Below are 18,452 nucleotides of genomic sequence, written 5' to 3'. Positions count from 1 at the left end.
TCCTGACTCGCCATCATCCCTCTCAGTCACCCAAACCCTCTCCTCTCCCATTGACGCTCTCCCATCCTACCCCAATCACTCCCTTCTTCCTTCTCAGTCCTCTCATCCCCCACTGTCTGATCTCCCTACCCCGACCCCCAACACACCGAGTCCCCTCACACCATCACCCCTAACGCCCCTCGACGGATACCAATCCCGTCCTTTCTTAATGATCCCCAATCTCATAGAGATGAGATCACCTCTCTTCACTTGCACATCTTCCCCTCCTCTTCTCACAGCAACCATCAGGCCGCTGGTAATGTGGGCACTCACACTAAAATCCCTCCTCAGCCTAACATCTGGAACACCCCTCACTTCCCGCCTCCTGGGTTTCCTCCTCGTCCACCTCCCAATCCTCCCTTCCTGGCTAATGCGGAACACGCCCCTCTCCCCACTGACCCCCTTTCCTCCTTACCGTACACGTTTGTAACCCAATCGCTTCTTAACATTGAACTCCACCTCTCTATCTTGGCGTTGGAATTTTCAACCCTCAGGAAAGACTTCAACGCCCTCTCCGATACTAAACCTGCCAATCATCCCGTCTCAATCGGATATGCTCATACCAACTCTTCCTTTCCTCCACAAAGAAGTACCACACCTCAGGGCAGACGACCATCTGAGGGTCTCCCTGGTAACTGCCTCGTTATCCCATCCCAAGCACCGAACCATCTCTCCTCCCCGGTCCCCGGAGATCTAAATAATTCCTACCCCCCAACTCCATGTCTGTTGACTCTCACATACCTCACACCACTATTCAGGTGATCCTAGGGAGAAGCAACAGCCCTACCACCACTGGCTCACCCAGGTCCGCTCTGCAACTCACTGCGACTACCGATCCTTCTACACTTCACCCCAATATTCCTGTGATCCTGGGGATAAGCCGCACCCCGACCTCCCCTGGCTCACCCAGGCCCCCCCGCAATTCACTACTATCCATTCAGGATGCTCCCCTGATACCAACCACAAACCCCTCAACTGCATGCTGATCAACTGTAGGTCAGCTGCACGACATGCTATCGAAATCTCTGAGACTATCCTCAATGAAGCCATCGACATTTCCTTTCTTACGGAAACCTGGCTCAAGGCTCACTCCTCTTCTATTCTTGACATGCTCGCCCCCCCCGGTTACTCTATCCTCAGAAAAGATAGGCTTGACAAAATCGGGGGTGGCCTAGCCATAATTTATAAAGATGAACTCCCACTCTCCCTTGATAAGAACACTGATCACGCCATTTAAAAAAAAAAAAATTAAAGTTAGGGCATAACAGAGTCATACAAATGAACACATATTGTAGTTGGTTGGTACAGTTTCTTTTGCCATTGTACATATCACTGTTACAGCTATTACATGATGAATCACACCTGTTAATCCGTCCACGCTGCTGCATCTCCTCCCCTTTTCAGCTCAAGATCTCCTCATTCGGTAACTCCGGTGGTACACAGATAAAGCCCCTGTATTTGTTCCAGGCTCCCCACACTTTCCCCCATTTCTGGGGACAGCCACGGTTAACATACGCAGCCTTCTCTGCCACCATGGCTTCGTCCATGTCCACACACCAGTCATTAATCGTTGGTAAGCCTCTGGAGCCCCACAGTCTAGCTATGTTTCTCTTGGCGACCATCATACCCAAAGTCGCCCAATCCTGTGCTGGGTGATTTAAATCATTGGGTTCCCATATATTTAACAAACATCTTTTAGACTCTGGTACCACCGACACCTCTGCCGTCTGTGATATGGTCCTCATCACTGCCACCCAGTAGGTCATGATCTTCGGACACTGCCATATAGTGTGGTAAAACGTACCCTCCTCCCCACATTCCCTCAGGCAATATGGATGGGGGGCATTCCCTATTTTATGTAGGGTTAATCTAGTGTAGTATACACGGTGTAGTATCTTTAGTTGTATTAGTCTTAATCTCGAGGGTATTGCAACCTCCCGCGGTGATGAGAGTGCCGTCTGCCAGTCTGTGTCATCGAGTTCCCCTAGGTCCGCGGACCATTTGTCCTTCAGTGCCTGCGTTGGGTCCGGTAGGTTATTAATTAATTTACGATAAGTAAAGGAGGTGGCCTTTTTCGTCATGTAGTCAGTTAAAAGCCTATCCTCTAAGGGAGATGCCTCCGGCAATGCGGGGTGTTTGGCGGTATAACCGCCTGTAATGCATGTTTAATCTGCATGTACCTAAATCGTTCAGAGGGTGCTAGTTCGTATTGGTCCTGTAGGCGCTCAAACGTGATCACCCCGCCCTTAACCCATAGGTCGCCTACCGTTGAAAATCCTATTGCATCCCAGTTATTGAATCCCTTGCTATTTCTGAGTCTTCCCAGCCGCTGTGTATCCCAGAGTGGAGTAAGTTGTGTGATAGCCCCCTGCCATCCCAGTTTTTTATGTGCTGAGTACCATATGCCCACTGTGTGTGCCGTCGGGCCAATCAGTGGGTTAGATCATTTTTTATTGTATAAGGCCGCCATGACGCCTCCATCTCCTAGCACATATCTGTCCGCCTGAAAAACAGGGTCGGTTTGTGGGGCGTGAATCCATTGATTGATGTTTTTCAACTGCGCTGCCCAGTAGTACAGTTGTATGTTGGGGAGTGCTATACCCCCATCATACCAGCTCTTAACCAGTTTGTCCATTGCAATACGCACTGGCTTGTTTCCCCATAGTAAACTAGATACCTCAGTCGCTATCATTTTAAAATAGCTCGCCGGTACCGGAAACGGAGTGTTTTCTAAGGCATAGCGAAACCGTGGGAGCGCCATCATTTTAAAGAGCGTCAATAGCAATGTATGCCAGTGCGTTTTGTCCCGTTTTAGTCGGTCTAGGGGGGGCATTAGATTTTTTTAAAAGAATTCTTCAGACCTAGGCGTCACATAGATACCCAAATACTTGAAACCCTCTGTCGTGACTAGGAGATCGCACTCTGTAGGAAGATGCGGTGTCGGACCAGACAGTACCAACAAAACTGATTCAGACCAGTTAATAGTATAGCCAGATACTCTCCCGTAATGTTCACAGACGTTCAGAAGCACCAGAATGGAACGCCTGGGGGAGGCCAGGTATAGCAAAACGTCATCTGCATACAAGGAGATACAGTCCTCCCATCCCACCGCCCATTTGAGTCCCCTGATGGTCGGTTCCCACCTGATCAATGCTGCCAGCGGCTCCAACACAAGGGTAAACAACAAGGGGGACAAGGGGCATCCCTTGCGAGTACCGCGTACCAGCTGGAAGTCCTCTAACATGTGACCATTGGCGGTGACATGTGCCAATGTTTTCGAGTATAACAGGTGTACCCATGCACAGAATTTAGGGCCGAAGCCTAGATGCCGAAAGACCGCAAATAGGAAGGGCCATTCCACCATATCAAACGCCATACGGGCATCCAATGAGAGAATAACAGCTGGTTCTTGGATATAGGGTATACGGGCTATCACCCCATGCAGTCGCCTCAGGTTAAGAGCCGTGTTGCGACCTGGCATTAATCCCGATTGATCTGGGTGTATTAGGGCCATCATGTGAGGGGTTAATCGAGTCGCCAAAAGTTTGAAGAGTATTTTAGCTTCAGCATTAATCAATGAAATTGGGTGATATGAGGTGTATTCCTCAGGAGGTTTCCCAGATTTATGAATAACCACTATGGTGGCCGTTCTTTGGTCCCGCGGGAGCTCTCCCACGTCTAGACTTTCAATGTACATGTTTAACAGGTGGGGGGAGAGTGTTCCCACCATCCTTTTATAATGCTCGATTGGTATGCCGTTAGGCCCTATCGCCTTCCCCGTCTGCAGAGACTCAACTGCTAATTGTAGTTCTTCCGTCGTGAGGTCAGCTTCGAGCGTGCTGGTCGCCTCTGGTGTTAATGTGGGCATTTTGATGTCTTGTGCCTCCTCAACCGTGTTGTTCGACGAAGATGTGTAGACCTGGGCAAAGTACCCAGCCAGTCTGTTTACAATGTCTTGAGGGTCTGAGACCATTACCCCCTCTCGAATTTTTATCCGTGCTATCCAGTTCCTTGCTCGTTTTTTTTTGTCGAGCCAGGCCAAGAGCTTACCTGCCTTATCCCCAATTTCATACATCTTATGTTGTGTATTCTTTGATTTGGACTTTGCCATCTCTTTTAAATATTCCCTGTATTCTTGCTGCTTAATACGTAGGGACTGGGACGTTTCCAGCGTCGGGTGCAGTGTATGACGGTCCTCAGCCTGATGCAAACTCGATTCTATGTCACATAACTCCTGTCGCTTCTCGCGTTTATAACCTATTATGGATGTAGTGGCTTGCCCACGAATAACAGTTTTATATGTCTCCCAGCGGGTGACTGAAGATGGGACTGACGTTATATTTTCTTTAAAATAGTGCTGTGTTGTAGTGCTGAGGTTTTTAAGGATTTGGGGATTATTCAAATATCCTGGGTGTATGGGGTAAATGCGTCGTCTGACCATGCGATGGCACGTGTATGTTAGTAACACTGGGGAGTGATCTGATATCCCTCTGGATCTGATCTCTATGTCCGCTACATTCTGTAAGCTGTCCGCTGACGTCAAGAAGTAATCTATCCTTGATAGGCTATTGTGTGCTCCCGATTGATAAGTGAACTGTCGTGTCGTGGGGTGACGGCATCTCCAGGCATCCAGGAGACCAAGGGCTTCTATAAAACTCTCTATGCGAGACAACCCGCCGGTGGGAGGTTTGGGAGGATGTCGGTCAAGAGTCCCATTGATTGCGGCGTTTAGGTCTCCCCCAATTATTCAGTTCTCCCTCTGGGAGAGCGAGCAGAAACTTACTGAGCGCTGGGAGAGCCACTGCGTGGAGTGCTGGAGGGACAATACTGACACCACATTAAAGGATCTCCCCTCCCACTGACATGCTATTGCCGCAAAGCGGCCCTGGTCATCTGTCCATTTTTGGTTAATGATCAGCGGGAACTGCTTTCTTACCAGGATACCCACTCCCCGTGATCCGGAAGAAAACTCAGAGTGCACAATCATTTTAAAACCAAACCGGTGCAGCGCTCTACAGGTCGTTCCGGTTAAGTGTGTTTCCTGTAAGAGGGCTATCGCTGGCGCACACCGCTTCAAATTCTGTAAAACTAGACCTCTTTTAATCTTGTCTCCTAGCCCCCGAACATTCCATGTAACCAATGATAAAGGAGCAACTGGGCACACAGGGGACGTTATTGACTCAGCCCTTGAGTGATCCTGCACCATTATTCCTGTCATAGTGAAAGCATGCAGTCAGTGCTGTAAATCGTCTGTACTTTCTGTAACCAACACAGATAGACCACATTGTAGCCAGTGCCCTTAAGAAATTAATAACCAACAACTTCCAATACTGTAAGAACAACCCCATACCTCCCGCCCACCTCCCTGCCTCTCTGCTTGACGGACCCTTAACTAGCCGCCACCCCAACAGTGCAGAGCGCTTAGTACCCATCCCTGATACCATAACTTGGGGGTGAGAGCAATCGTCCGTTGTCCTCGGTGACCCATTGTTCCCTCTTCAGTAGTAGCAGTCTCTTCTCCCTATCTGGTAGTTCATGTACATTTGGCGATTGGAAGGCATGGTTTCCCTCCATCAGGCTGTTCTCGTCGCAGTAGTCACTCCCCCCAACCCCCTTGTGAGGCAACCTTGATGTAATTACAATGGATTCGTCGATAGTCTGGCAAATTGACCGACGTCTGAGCTTCAGCCGGTGAGCATGGCCAGGTCGCGATCCCCTCATCATTGCAGCTGGGTCTTTCGCTACTTCAGCAATTAATGTCACCTTCCCCTACAGCCGCTTACTCTGGTCCCTCTCGCAGTTCAGCTCCCCCACGATGGTCGTGTCCTCCATTCCGGCGTTCCGAAAGTGAGGCTTTGCGCCAACACTCCAGCCACTCCTGGGCGTCCTCCGGCGATAGGAAGAACCATGCTTTACCTTCGGCTTCAACCCTCAATTTCGCAGGGAACAACATTGAGTATTTGATCCCACGTTCGTGGAGTGTCTTTTTTACTTCAAGAAATCCGCGACGCTGCTTCGTAACTGCTGCCGTATAGTCCGGGAAGATGGTAATATTAGAGTTGCCGAGTTTCAGAGGGGGCACAACACGTGCGGCCTGTAGTATTACGTCTCTGTCCCGGTAATTAAAAATACGAGCCAGGATAGGGCGTGGAGGGGCCCCTGGTTTGGGTCGGCCTCCTGGGACTCTGTGTGCCCTTTCAACAGAGAAATAGTTAGAGAGGCCCCTTGGGTGTAGATGATTTGTAATAAGATCCTCAACAAACATATCAAGGGCTTGACCACCTCTCTGTTCTGGAACACCTATAAGGCGTATGTTATTTAGTCGTGACCGCCCTTCCTGGTCCTCCAGTTTAGCTGCCAGCAACTTGTTATCTGCTGTGAGTTGTTGCATTTGTGTCTTAAGCGTGGCCGTGTCATTAGTTAGGGTGGTTGCCGTGACCTCCACCTCCGATACTCTGGTGGACATTTTGTTAAAGTCAGCTCGGATTAGTGAGAGTTCTGCCGCGAGAGAGCCAATGCGTGAGTCCAAGGACGTGTGCACTTTATTCAATGCGGCCATAATATCTTGTAGCGTCACTTCTTTGGTTTCTGCGGTGTTCGTACTTGGCCCCGGCGTTGCGTCATGATCTGCCAGATCCGGTTGCGATTTTGTATAGGCATACTTCTCTATCTTCGCCTGGTTTGGTCCTTTTGTATTTCTGCTGCTCATTTTCCCGTTGGGGGTACGTTCTCACAAGCTGAGAGATCAGGAGTGGTAGTCACCACCGCCTGCCAGAGGGCTAGCGCAGCCCAAGAGGCCTGCCATGTTTCCCACCCCGATCCTCCTGTAGCGTGCTGCTTATAGTATCCCAGGACCGGCCCTGTCTACGGGACCCCCTCTGTCCATTCTCTTCTGGAGCGATCTTCGGATTGCCACTCAGGACCAGTTCACCATATCTGGGGAAGGCCTCCCCCCCAGGCAATATGGCCTTGTGCACCGCGGTGTGTTGCCCCCTGCAGAGGGGCCAGTGCTCCGTGTTGAGAGTCACTCCTGAAATAGGGTTGGGCTGTTAGCCCGCTGTTGTGTGACACTGTTGGCCCTTATTGAGCGTGATCAACCCTCCCCTGCACTGTCCTCAACACCGGTGAGAGAGGCACCAGATACTTATTCAATGTTCAGGCAAGAGAAGATCTATGTGTTAGTCACGATTAGTTTCAATGAGTTGCAAATACGGGACCAGAAGGGCAGCTTTTCAAAGATTCGCCGTCATTCAGCTGTGCAGCTTAATAAAGGTGCGCGTGTAAAACTTTGGGCAGCCTGACGGCGGTTACGCTATGCAAGCAGACGGTGGCAAGGAACTGAAGGAGCAATACCTGGGCAGTAAAATAATCCCCTGTGTTCAATTACACCGCTGTCCTGGCCTCGGAGGGAGCGCAGCGGTGGTATGGCGGGGCAGCTAATCACCAGTCTTTTCCAAGCGCCCCCTTTGATGATTACGGGAGGCGCGCCAAGGCACGAAGCGGCAGTCCGCCCGCCTCTCCTTTCCTGCTGGTGCCCTTCTCCGTATTGCCTCAGTACGATGAAATCGCCTCCTCCAGTTCGCTGTCGGCGGAGGGGGGGGCCTCTTCCGGCCGCCTCCAATCCACCACACCTCGCGCCCTCCTCCGGTCAGCACTTCTCGCCCTCGCAGTCGGCTCTGCCTGAAATTTACTCCCCGGCTCACCTCCCCGGGGTAGGCCCCGCGTTGTTTCCACGTCCTCCGCGCCATCAGGACCTTCCGCTCAGCCTCGGGTCGGGATTAACGGGTGCCCAGGGGTCTCCGCAACCACGAGCTGCACTATTTTGGAAAGGGAGCCGCCAGATAAATGTTCGGATTTATTGGGAGGGTTCCTCTGAACCTCGGAGCCTCCCTAGGCTGCGCCCATTTTCTACGGCTGCTAACCACACCCCCCGATCACGCCATTTTTGAATGCATGGTAGCAGAACTTAAAGCTAAGGGGGCCCCTGCTATTCGACTTCATAACATTTACCATCCCCCTGGTGACCCTCTGACCTTTGTGGATGAACTGTCTGACCAACTTTCCCAAGCCTCTTTTTCCAACTCCAAAAACATCTTCCTCGGAGACTTCAATATCCACTGAAACAACAAGACTGATCCCTCGGTTAGTGTCCTCAATGAACTACTTGACGTTACTCACTTGAATCAACTTTGCCATTCCCCAAAACATGACAAAGGAGCTACCCTTGACGCCATCATCACTAGCAAAGATTTGGCTTCCCTTTCGCATATTGTCCCCATTGATTGGTCGGACCATCACCTTATTCTCTTCACGATCAACAACATGACACCTCCCCTTCCCCCTAAAAACACCAATCATATGAAAATAACCAGAAACCTTCACCTTATTCCTCCAGGCGAACTGGAGACTAAACTTAAAGCAAAACTTCAACTTCCTCCCCCCTCACAAAATGCCTACGATCTTACTGAATACTACAGCAAATCCATCATCGAGGTCCTCGACAAAATCGCCCCTGCCAAATCAAAATCACAAAGAAATATCCCTGCAAAATCCTGGTTTAATGCTGTTCTCAACAATGAGAGACTCGCACCCAACTCGACCGAGCCAAGAATAGACCTAGGGAACTATTCAACATTATCAAAAATCAAATAGCCTCTGCTCCCCCCAAATTGATCGCCACTACCAAAAGATGTGAAGAAATTGCGAATTTCTTTTCTGATAAAATTTCCAAGATTGATCTTTCCTTTGCGGTTACTCCCCACCACAGAGCTCCTCACCCCTCCATGTCCTCCCACCCAAATTTCCTTTTTCACCTTCGCCCCTCCAGACTCTGTTCTTCTCCCGCACACCACCGCCCCCCTGAGCACCACCTAACCTGCCCACAGCCCAAAAATAACGCATCTTGGCTTTACTTTTGCCCAGTTACCAAACGAGAAGTCCTCAACATCATCACTAAGCTTAAACCCTCCTCTCATACCTTTGACCTGCTCCCCGCCAACCTCGTTCAAGATTTAAAGTATATCATCTCACCTTATTGGACTTCCATCATCAACTCCTCCTTGGCCTCGGGGGGCGCTAGAGGGCGCACGGCGAAATGGCTGCCCTTTGAGTCAGCTCCGCCGGACGGGACGAACAAATGGCGCGAGAGGCATGATCGGCGGAGTGCTGAAGCCCGCAAACATCACAGAACAGGTCGGAAGGTGGGCTCCACAGATGGAGCGAGTGGGAGACGGCGGAGCGTCCGACTAGCCCCAGAAAATCGAACTTCTCCGCACGGCGTTGGGCGCGAACAACAGCTCACAAGATGGCGGCGCCCGGGAGATCTGAACCGAGCCGCTACTGATGGACGCCGCGACTGTCTGCCCGGTGGCTGGCCAGGTACACGCATGGGGCGCTGCGTGCCACTAAATGCGGAGACATGCCGTGGAAACACCGGTGATGTGGATAAAAAAGCAGCGACGCAGAACTGACCCTGACTGCCTCTGCGAGCCTTATGCTGTGACTGCTGCCAGTACTTAACGGAGTAACACATGTATACCTACCTGAGGAGGCGCTGAAAGCTGGCTGTCTGGATCCGGCACGACCGCATGGCTGGGGGCAGCCGGCGGTGGAGGCTGAGGCTGATCTGATGCACCGGGTCTATGGTGGAGGCTCGACTGGGGTCTTTGAATCGCGAGGATGCCACTACACGGGACCACCACTGCTGCCGTTGTCGTGCGCTGATGGCCGCCATTGGGGATGCACGATGACATGCGGGCGGCCGGGTCCTTACGACGCCGCTGAAACGCAGACGGCCACGTGCAGTTACTCCGCAGATAACGTATGCCGGGTGTCAGTCGGAACCTGGTGGAGCTGGGCGGCACCGGCTGACAACGAATGGTGGAACACGACGAAAAACTGAAGTGCAGGAGAGGGGCGACGTGTTGATATCTGCGCACGCTGTTCTGCCAGGCCGATACACACCACGCCTGCGGAGCGGACAGAGCAGCCAAATACTACTGCGAGCGCAAACTTCGGTGGCCGACGAAGGACCAGGACGCGATGGGGAAGCCGGACAAATCGCAAACTAAGCTGGCGTTTGAAACTAAGCGTCAACCCAAGGGCGCTACACCACCGCGCGATGAAGCAGAGGACGTGGGGGAGCTGTCGCCTTCGGGCATGGCGGAGGCGCTGAGGGCCATCCAGCAAAGCCTGCACGACATCCACGGTAAACTGGACACCATCACGCTACGGGTCGACAACATGGCGACCAAACTGGATGGGCACGGCGAGCGACTGACGGAGGCGGAGACCCGGCTTGGAGCGGTAGAGGACGCCTCACAAAACACGGCTCAAAGATGCACGGAGGCGGAAAGACGGAGGATTTGGAAGCGAGATCGAGGCGAAACAACGTTAGAATAACGGGTGTCCCGGAGTCCACCAACACTGGACGGATGGAATCTTATGTTGAGGGGCTGATTAAGGACGTTGTGGGCGCAGAACATCTGTCCCCGCTGTTCCTGGTTGAGCGCGCGCACAGGTCACTGGCCCCGAGGCCGAAGCCAGGGGCTCCCCCGTGCCCTATAGTCGCCAGAGTCCTCAACTACAGGGACCGCGATGCAATCCTCCGCATCGCGAGAGAGAAACAACAGGTCACGCACCAGGGTAATAAACTGGCCTTCTACCCGGACTTCACGTTCGCAGTCCAACAGGCGAGGAATGAATTTAATCCGGTCAAAAAGAAACTGCGTGACCTGGGGATTGATTATGCCATGCTCTATCCCGCCCGGCTGCGCATAACACATGGAGGGCGGGTGACGCTGTGCCACTCGCCTCGCGAGGCGCATGAACTCCTCAAGCAACTTGGAACCAAGCGCAAAGAGAAACAAAGGGTTGATAAGGGTGCAGACACAGACTGACGTGTTACAAGGTGAACCACAAGAAGACCGGTGAGGATGCTCCACACAACCTGGTGAAACTGCAACCATGTCGAGGTATGTGGGGTCTGGCAAGGACACAACTGAGACACTCGGACTGGTGGAGACGGTGAGTTCACCCACTGCGAGCGAGTATATTTGGGTTTATGCCAGAATTATGTCTGTCACCTTTACTGCTCTTGCAGCTCGGCGGAGCTGTACGCTGACTCCTGTAAGTGGGACTCCGGAGTGACAATGCCATACAGCAATAGAGCCCACATAATTGTGTACTTGACCACTGTGTGATGTGTTGCCATACACATCGCGGGCCTAGGAGGGGCTCAGATAACTGGATAACGAGAACAATGGTCCCTGGCAGGCTGGGCTGGAGCAGGACCCCGAGGGTCAGGCATTTGAGGGGTAATAAGCGAAGGACTGTGTACTGCCCACTGAATAGCAAGATAATGCTGATGCGTAGTGGGGATGATGATTCGTAAGGGCTGTTGCACTGGGTAAGGGAAAAGATTGTTGAAATGCCTACATTAACATGGGAGCTGCTGAGCTCTGGACCATAATACAATCCCGTCCCCATCCATTAAGTTGGATGGAATGGTGCGCTCTAGGCGGTCCCCCCGAATAGGGTGATCCCCGAATTCAGTTAATTTGATGTTTGATGTTAAATTTGGGGTGTGTCTTTGGCATGGTTGGGGTGCTAAAGTGGGTGGGGGGATACGGGTTGTGGTTGAACTGTTGAACTGTTGGTCACTGCGCATGAGATGCATCGCTGAAATCCAAGTACCATTGCTGGGGACTAATGGGGCCCCTACCCGCTGCGCCAGATGCTGGGAGCATTCACTAAAAGTGGGGGCGACTGGTGCACACAGGTTGATACGGCTTGATGGCTGAGAACAGGATAGGTGAAGGGTATCTTCGACTGCTAACATGGAATGTGAGGGGGCTAGGCAACCCCAAGAAAATAAGGCAAACGCTAGCTTACCTAGACAGGCAACGCATAGACATTGCACTAATACAAGAGACGCACTGCGCGCCGGCGCGCCGAATAAATGTGGGACGAAGATGGGCTGAATCGGTACACCATTCATCCTACTCCTCCTACGCACGGGGGGTGTTAGTGCTGATCAGAAAGGGGCTGAACTATATGATAGACAAGGTGGAGACGGATGTAATGGGGAGATTTGTCCTACTGACTGGGGTCCTGCGGGGTCAGAGACTAGCTGTAGTAAATGTATACGGGCCTAACATGGATGATCCGCAGTTCTACCACTTACTGTGGGGTAAACTGCGTGAATTGCAGGCGCCTCACGTGATTTGGGGTGGGGACTTTAACCTTGCGCTCTCGGAGGATGTCGATAGATCTGGAACGACGACGGAGCCACATAGGCGAGCATTACGTGTCCTACATGACATAATGGTGACAGAGCACTCACTGACATCTGGAGAAGTAGACACCCGGGAGAGTTGGAGGCCACACACGTAGCTACATCACACGGCAGTTGGTCCCGCATAGATTACTGGCTGGTATCGGGGGACATAGCATTGTGGGCACGGGAAGTTAGGCACTTACCCAGAACACTCTCAGATCACAACCCGGTGCTCCTTTCTCTGGAGCTCCCGAACTACACGCCGCCTCCTTTCAGTTGGAGATTTAATGCCAAAGCGCTGATGGATCCTGTCTATGCGGATACCATTGGGAGGGCGATACAGGATTTTTTTGACAACAATGCGACTCCTACGACCGACCCGGGAGTACTATGGGAGGCTTGCAAGGCCACCATACGAGGGGTCTGCATCAGCACTAACGCAGGTATTCTAAAGGACATCCGACAGCAGATACGAGCCAGGGAGGACAAGTTGAGACTCCTCGAACGGGAATATGAGAGCACGCAGAATGGTCAGCTACTAGGGGACATTAGGAAAACACTGTCCGAATTCCAGAGCTTAGCGGACGACGAAATTAAATACACCACCAAAAGACAAGTGGCGAGGGCATACGGGGAGGGCGGCAGACCGGGCAGGCGCCTAGCGACTGCCATCTGCGAGGGCCGGGCCCCACAAAACATACAGGTGATCCGTGGGCGCCATGGGGAGCAGCACTATGGTGAACAAGCAATACTGGGTGAATTTGTGGCCGCCTACGGTGAACTCTATGCATCCCGGCCAACGGCCAATGAGACCGAAATCGCGGACTACCTCGAAGACGTGGCGATAGCGTGGCTGTCAGACTCACACCGCGAATACCTTTCCCAGCCCATCACGGTCGAGGAGGTCACTGAGGTTATTAAATCGCTGCCGAATGGCAAGACGCCGGGCCCAGATGGATTCACCGGCGAATTTTATAAGGCGTTTGCTGACCAACTAGCCCCACATTTGGTGGAAATGTATGGCAATGCTCATGAGCAACAACATTTACCGCCAACCCTGCGAGAGGCGCTACTACTGGCGCTACCCAAGCCTCAAAAGGACCCGGAACTTTGCGACTCTTACAGGCCGCTGTCCCTTATAAATGTGGACAACAAGATATTGGCAAAACTGCTTGCGGCCAGGCTTAATCCGCTCATGCCCAGATTGGTCCTGCCTGACCAATCTGGATTCATACCAGAACGCTCCACGGCACACAACACGCGAACACTTTTTGCACTCGCGCACTATTTAACACCTGAGACGAAGGCGGCGGCGGTCTTTTTGGACGCGGCCAAAGCCTTTGACTCTCTGGAATGGACTTATATGAACAAGGTGCTGAGGAGGATGGGCTTCCCGCCCATGTTCCTCCAATGGATCAACTTATTATATGACGCACCTGTGGCTCGGGTTAAGGTGAATAAATATATCTCAAGCCCCATAGACATTCGGAGAGGGACGAGGCAGGGTTGCCCCCTGTCCCCCCTCCTGTTCGCGCTGGCGCTGGAGCCCCTTGCGTGCAAAATACGACAGGGGCACCATTACTCGGCCCTGCAGTTCCCGCAGCGGCCACTACACATATCACTGTACGCAGACGATATGCTACTCTTTGTGAGAGACCCGCAGGCCAATCTGAATCGCCTACTGAGGGAATATATCAAATTCGCGCGGCAATCCGGGGTCATTATAAACTGGGCCAAGTCCATGATCATTCCACTGACCGACAGCACGCAACCACACCCAATGGACTATCCCCTTGAATGGCAGATGGACCCGATAAAATATTTGGGTGTGTGGTACCATAGGGACCCGGAAGTCGTGATCCGGACTAACTACGGGACGGTGATTGACGCACTAGACGCGAAGGTGGGGAGGTGGATCCAGCTGCCACTGTCGTTGGCTGACCGAATCGCTATTGTTAAAATGGTGGTGCTGCCGAAACTACTCTACCTCTTCACTAACATCCCAATTCATCCTCCAGCGGAGGTGTTCCGACGGATCACCTCGCTGGTCCTCCGCCTTATCTGGGCGGGAAAGACGGCTAGGGTAGAGATGCGGACATTGACGCTGCCTTACAGTAGGGGGGGGTACGGGGTTCCTGACTTCTGTCTATACTATCTCTGCGCGCAAGCACAATATGCACATTTTTGGTATCACAAGGTCCCGTTTCTCACCCACACAGCAATTGAGGAGGGGGATGCTATGCCGGTTCCACTGGAGGCGATTATCACCCATCGCAGGCCCCCTTTGCACATAAACGACATAAACACTATCGATGCTACAAACAAGGCGTGGCATGAGATGGGCAGAAAAGCTAATAAAATGCCACTGTACGCCCCGGCACTCCGGCTTCAGTGGCACCCGGCTATATCGGTCACGCAAGAAAAAGTGGGACTGGAACTGCTGCGCCAAGTGGGCATTGACACTATGGGGGACTTGTACGAAGATGGGACCTTTAAAACGCTAGACAACCTGACATTTATTAGTAACATGACTGCATTATTTCGTTTTAATTATCACAGACTGCAGAGGGCTATGAAGCAGCTATACCCAACGTACCCGCTGGAACCCCCGGGGCTAACCGCACTGCAGTGGCTGATCACCACACCTGCGAGAAAACATTTGGTGTCCACACTGTACACGAAGATGCAGGAGGACATAGCGGCAACCACGACTGCTTCCATGGAGAAGTGGAATGGCTGTCTGGACACTCCGCTAACGGAGGATGAATGGACTACCGCCTGTACTCTAACGGGCATGCTGACACCTAACGGCAATCTCCGCATTCTGCATTTCAAATACTTACACCAAACATACTACACACCAGCTAGGCTGCACCGCTATGGGCTGCGGGAGGACTCTAGATGCGAGCGCTGTGGGGCAGACGGGGCAGATTTCATACACCTAGCCTGGTCATGTGAGGCAGTTGGAGAATACTGGGTGCAGGTGACGCAGAAGATTGGGGCTATGGTAGGCGGGGAAGTGCGATGCGAGATCAAAACATGTTTACTGGGGCTACTGCCTGACTTTCGAGCCCTGAAACGCAGATTCTGTATGATTGCGCTACTAATGGCTAGGAGGAGGGTCTCGATATGTTGGAATGGCAGGCGCAGCCCGAAGCCCACAGACTGGCTCACGGACTTAACATATTGTAGAGATACCCTGAAGACCTATGAAGAAGAACTTCCAGCTCGATCGCAACCCAGAGACTACTGGGTGTATCTAACCCAATATTTGCAACTGCAGCAACAGACTGAATAAGTGATACGCACATGTGTTAAATGGCGGTGGGTATGGGAGACTCCTGCTTAGGAATGTATAGACAAAATTGGATGAAGGATGCTGTTGTGACGTGACCGCAATGTTATGATTGTTTTTTTTTTTGTTTGTATACAATTACAAATGCCAATAAACAAAAAAAACAAAAAAAAAACTCCTCCTTAGCCTCTGGTTGTGTCCCTGTTTCCCTTCAGCTTGGCCAAATCTCTCCCATCCTCAAAAACGCTACTGCAGACCCTAACGACCTCAACAATTTTTGCCCTATCTCTAACCTGCCTCTTCTTTCTAAGGCCCTCACAAAATGCATCTTAAGACAACTGGAAAAACATATCGACTCATTCAACCTTTTTGATGCATTACAGTCAGGCTTCCGAAAGGGCTGTAGTACAGAAACTGCGATGCTCAACATTGTTGATGATATCCGTCACACCCTCGACAAGGGGGAGGCTTCCCTTCTCATCCTTCTTTACCTCTCTGCTACTTTCAATACTGTCAGTCACTCTGCCTTACTCAACACCCTCAAAGATCGATTTGGCTTCAATGGACCTGTTCTCAAATGGTTCACCTCCTTCTTTCAGCACAGAACCCAGCAAATTAAAATCAGCAATTGCCTTTCTAAACCTATGCCTGCCTCCCTGGGTGTTCCCCAGGGGTCTATTCTCTCCCCTGCTCTATTTAACCTCTTTATGGAGCCCCTCATCCTCATTCTAACGAAAGCAGGTATAAACTACCACCACTATGCGGACGATACCCATCTTTACTATGAAATCAAATCCCATGCAGACATTCTGCACCTAAATGATACCCTGACTAAGATTCAACAATGGTTCCATCACAATCACCTGAAACTCAACCCTAAAAAACTGAAGTCATTCTCTTCACCCCTAAAAACAACCGGCTCCCCATTCAACACTGGCTCTCTGACCTCAAAGCTCTCAACTGCTCCTTGGCCACCTCGAGCTCAGTCAAATCTCTCGGAATAAGCATCAACCAAAACATCAACCTTTCTCCCCACATAAAAAATACAACCAAAGGCGCCCTCTTTTCCCTACATCACCTCAAGAAAATCAAACCCTTCATTCCTGTTGATGACTTTAAATCTGTTGTCCAATCATTAGTTCTCTCCAGATTAGACTATGGTAACGTCTTGCTCTCTTGCTCTTCAGAACACCCAAAGTTCACCTAGCCCCTATCAAGTCTGTCCTGAACCTCGCAGCCAGGCTTATTTCTGATTGCAAGAGGTCCGATCACATCTCCCCCATCCTCACAGATTTCCAATGGCTTCCTATCGAAGGCAGATCCATCTACAAGACCGCGTGCATTACACATAAAGCCTTACACCTTCAAACCCCACTGTATCTCTCACAAAGAATTCACAAGGCGGGCTGCTCTAGAGAAATGAGGAGCACCAATGCTCTTATCCTGGTTCCCCCCTTGGTTAATAAGAAATCTACCCAATCACGCTCTTTCTCCGGTAATGCGCCTACAATCTGGAACAAAGATCTACGTTGCAACCCTTCATACTTCAGCTTCAGAAGAGATCTCAAGCGACACCTTCTCCTCATATACTGGGGTCCTTAATGCTGTCACCTTACAGTTGTCTCACATCCTGCCCATTATGGTGTTCTGTTTCTCACCACATTATGCCTGACCTTCTACCCCCTCCTCTCTTCTTCACATATACCTCCATTCTCCTTCTACCAGCTCTCTTATATTTACTGCATACTCCTTCATGCCATCTCCTCCACCCTCTCCCTCCCCGGCTCCACCCCTTCCCCATACCTCCTCCCCACGTCCCCTGGCCAACCACACTTACACAGATACCCAATGCCTGGTTATGGACTAAATGTTACTTCTTATTTCCTTGTCTATGTATTTATTGTTCTTTACATTTTGCTCATATATTTTGCTTTTCCTTTTTGTACGAATGTAATACTGCAGTGTTTCCACTTACATCACCTGTAAAGCGCTCTGATACCCTTGGGTCTGGGCAGCGCTATATAAAACCGTTTAAATAAAATAAATAAATACAGTTAATTTCTAGCGTTTCCTTCCTCCATGGACATTGCTGTTTCCAAGCATGGCGATATTACTAGCCGGTGGAATGGGGTTGGATTGACTTCAGAATGATGAAAGGGTGAGCCGGTCCCCCAGACATTGAGACCATACCCAAAAGGTTACTCTCCACATCTCAGCACCGAGCACTGACTGAAGCTACTTCCCCGACCCAGGTCAGGAGAGCAGATTTCTGGGATAGAGGACACATTTCTGGTACACAGGAGGTCAGGATTCTAGCTCCAATCTTGCCACTTCCGGGTCAACAAACTACAAGGACAACAGGGTCAGCGGCGTGACGGGAAGCCGCTCTCTGAAACTTTCATTTCTAACTATACATCCAAAAACGTGTGGCTGTTTTCCCACACGTGCAGCTTTCAGTAAGGGCGTTGTCAATCTGCCATAATGGTATGGACATGGAGGGGGCTCCTAGACGGGAAGCAGCTCAGTGCATCATCCTGCGCCTACTCTGGTAACTGAAAACCTGTCCTGTGAGCCTGAGGTCAAGCTTTGCCGAAATTCAGGGGTTCAGTCAATGATGATGGTAAGTGAGCACTGCGAGGCGGTGAAGGAAGAAGATGCACTCAGAGGATGGTGAGTGCTGACTGAGTGGCGCTAGAAGAAGGTGCACTCAAGAGAGAATGGTGAGTGAGGACTGCGAGTCGTAGGAAGAATGTGCACTCAGAGAGGTTAGTGAGTGATGACAGGGTGGAGCTAGAAGAATGTGCACTCAGCGAGGTTAGTGAGTTATGACTGGGTGGCGTT

The sequence above is a fragment of the Triturus cristatus genome, chromosome 11, assembly GCF_964204655.1.
Source record: "Triturus cristatus chromosome 11, aTriCri1.1, whole genome shotgun sequence".
Taxonomy (NCBI): domain Eukaryota; kingdom Metazoa; phylum Chordata; class Amphibia; order Caudata; family Salamandridae; genus Triturus; species Triturus cristatus.
This window is presented reverse-complemented; position numbering follows the sequence as displayed.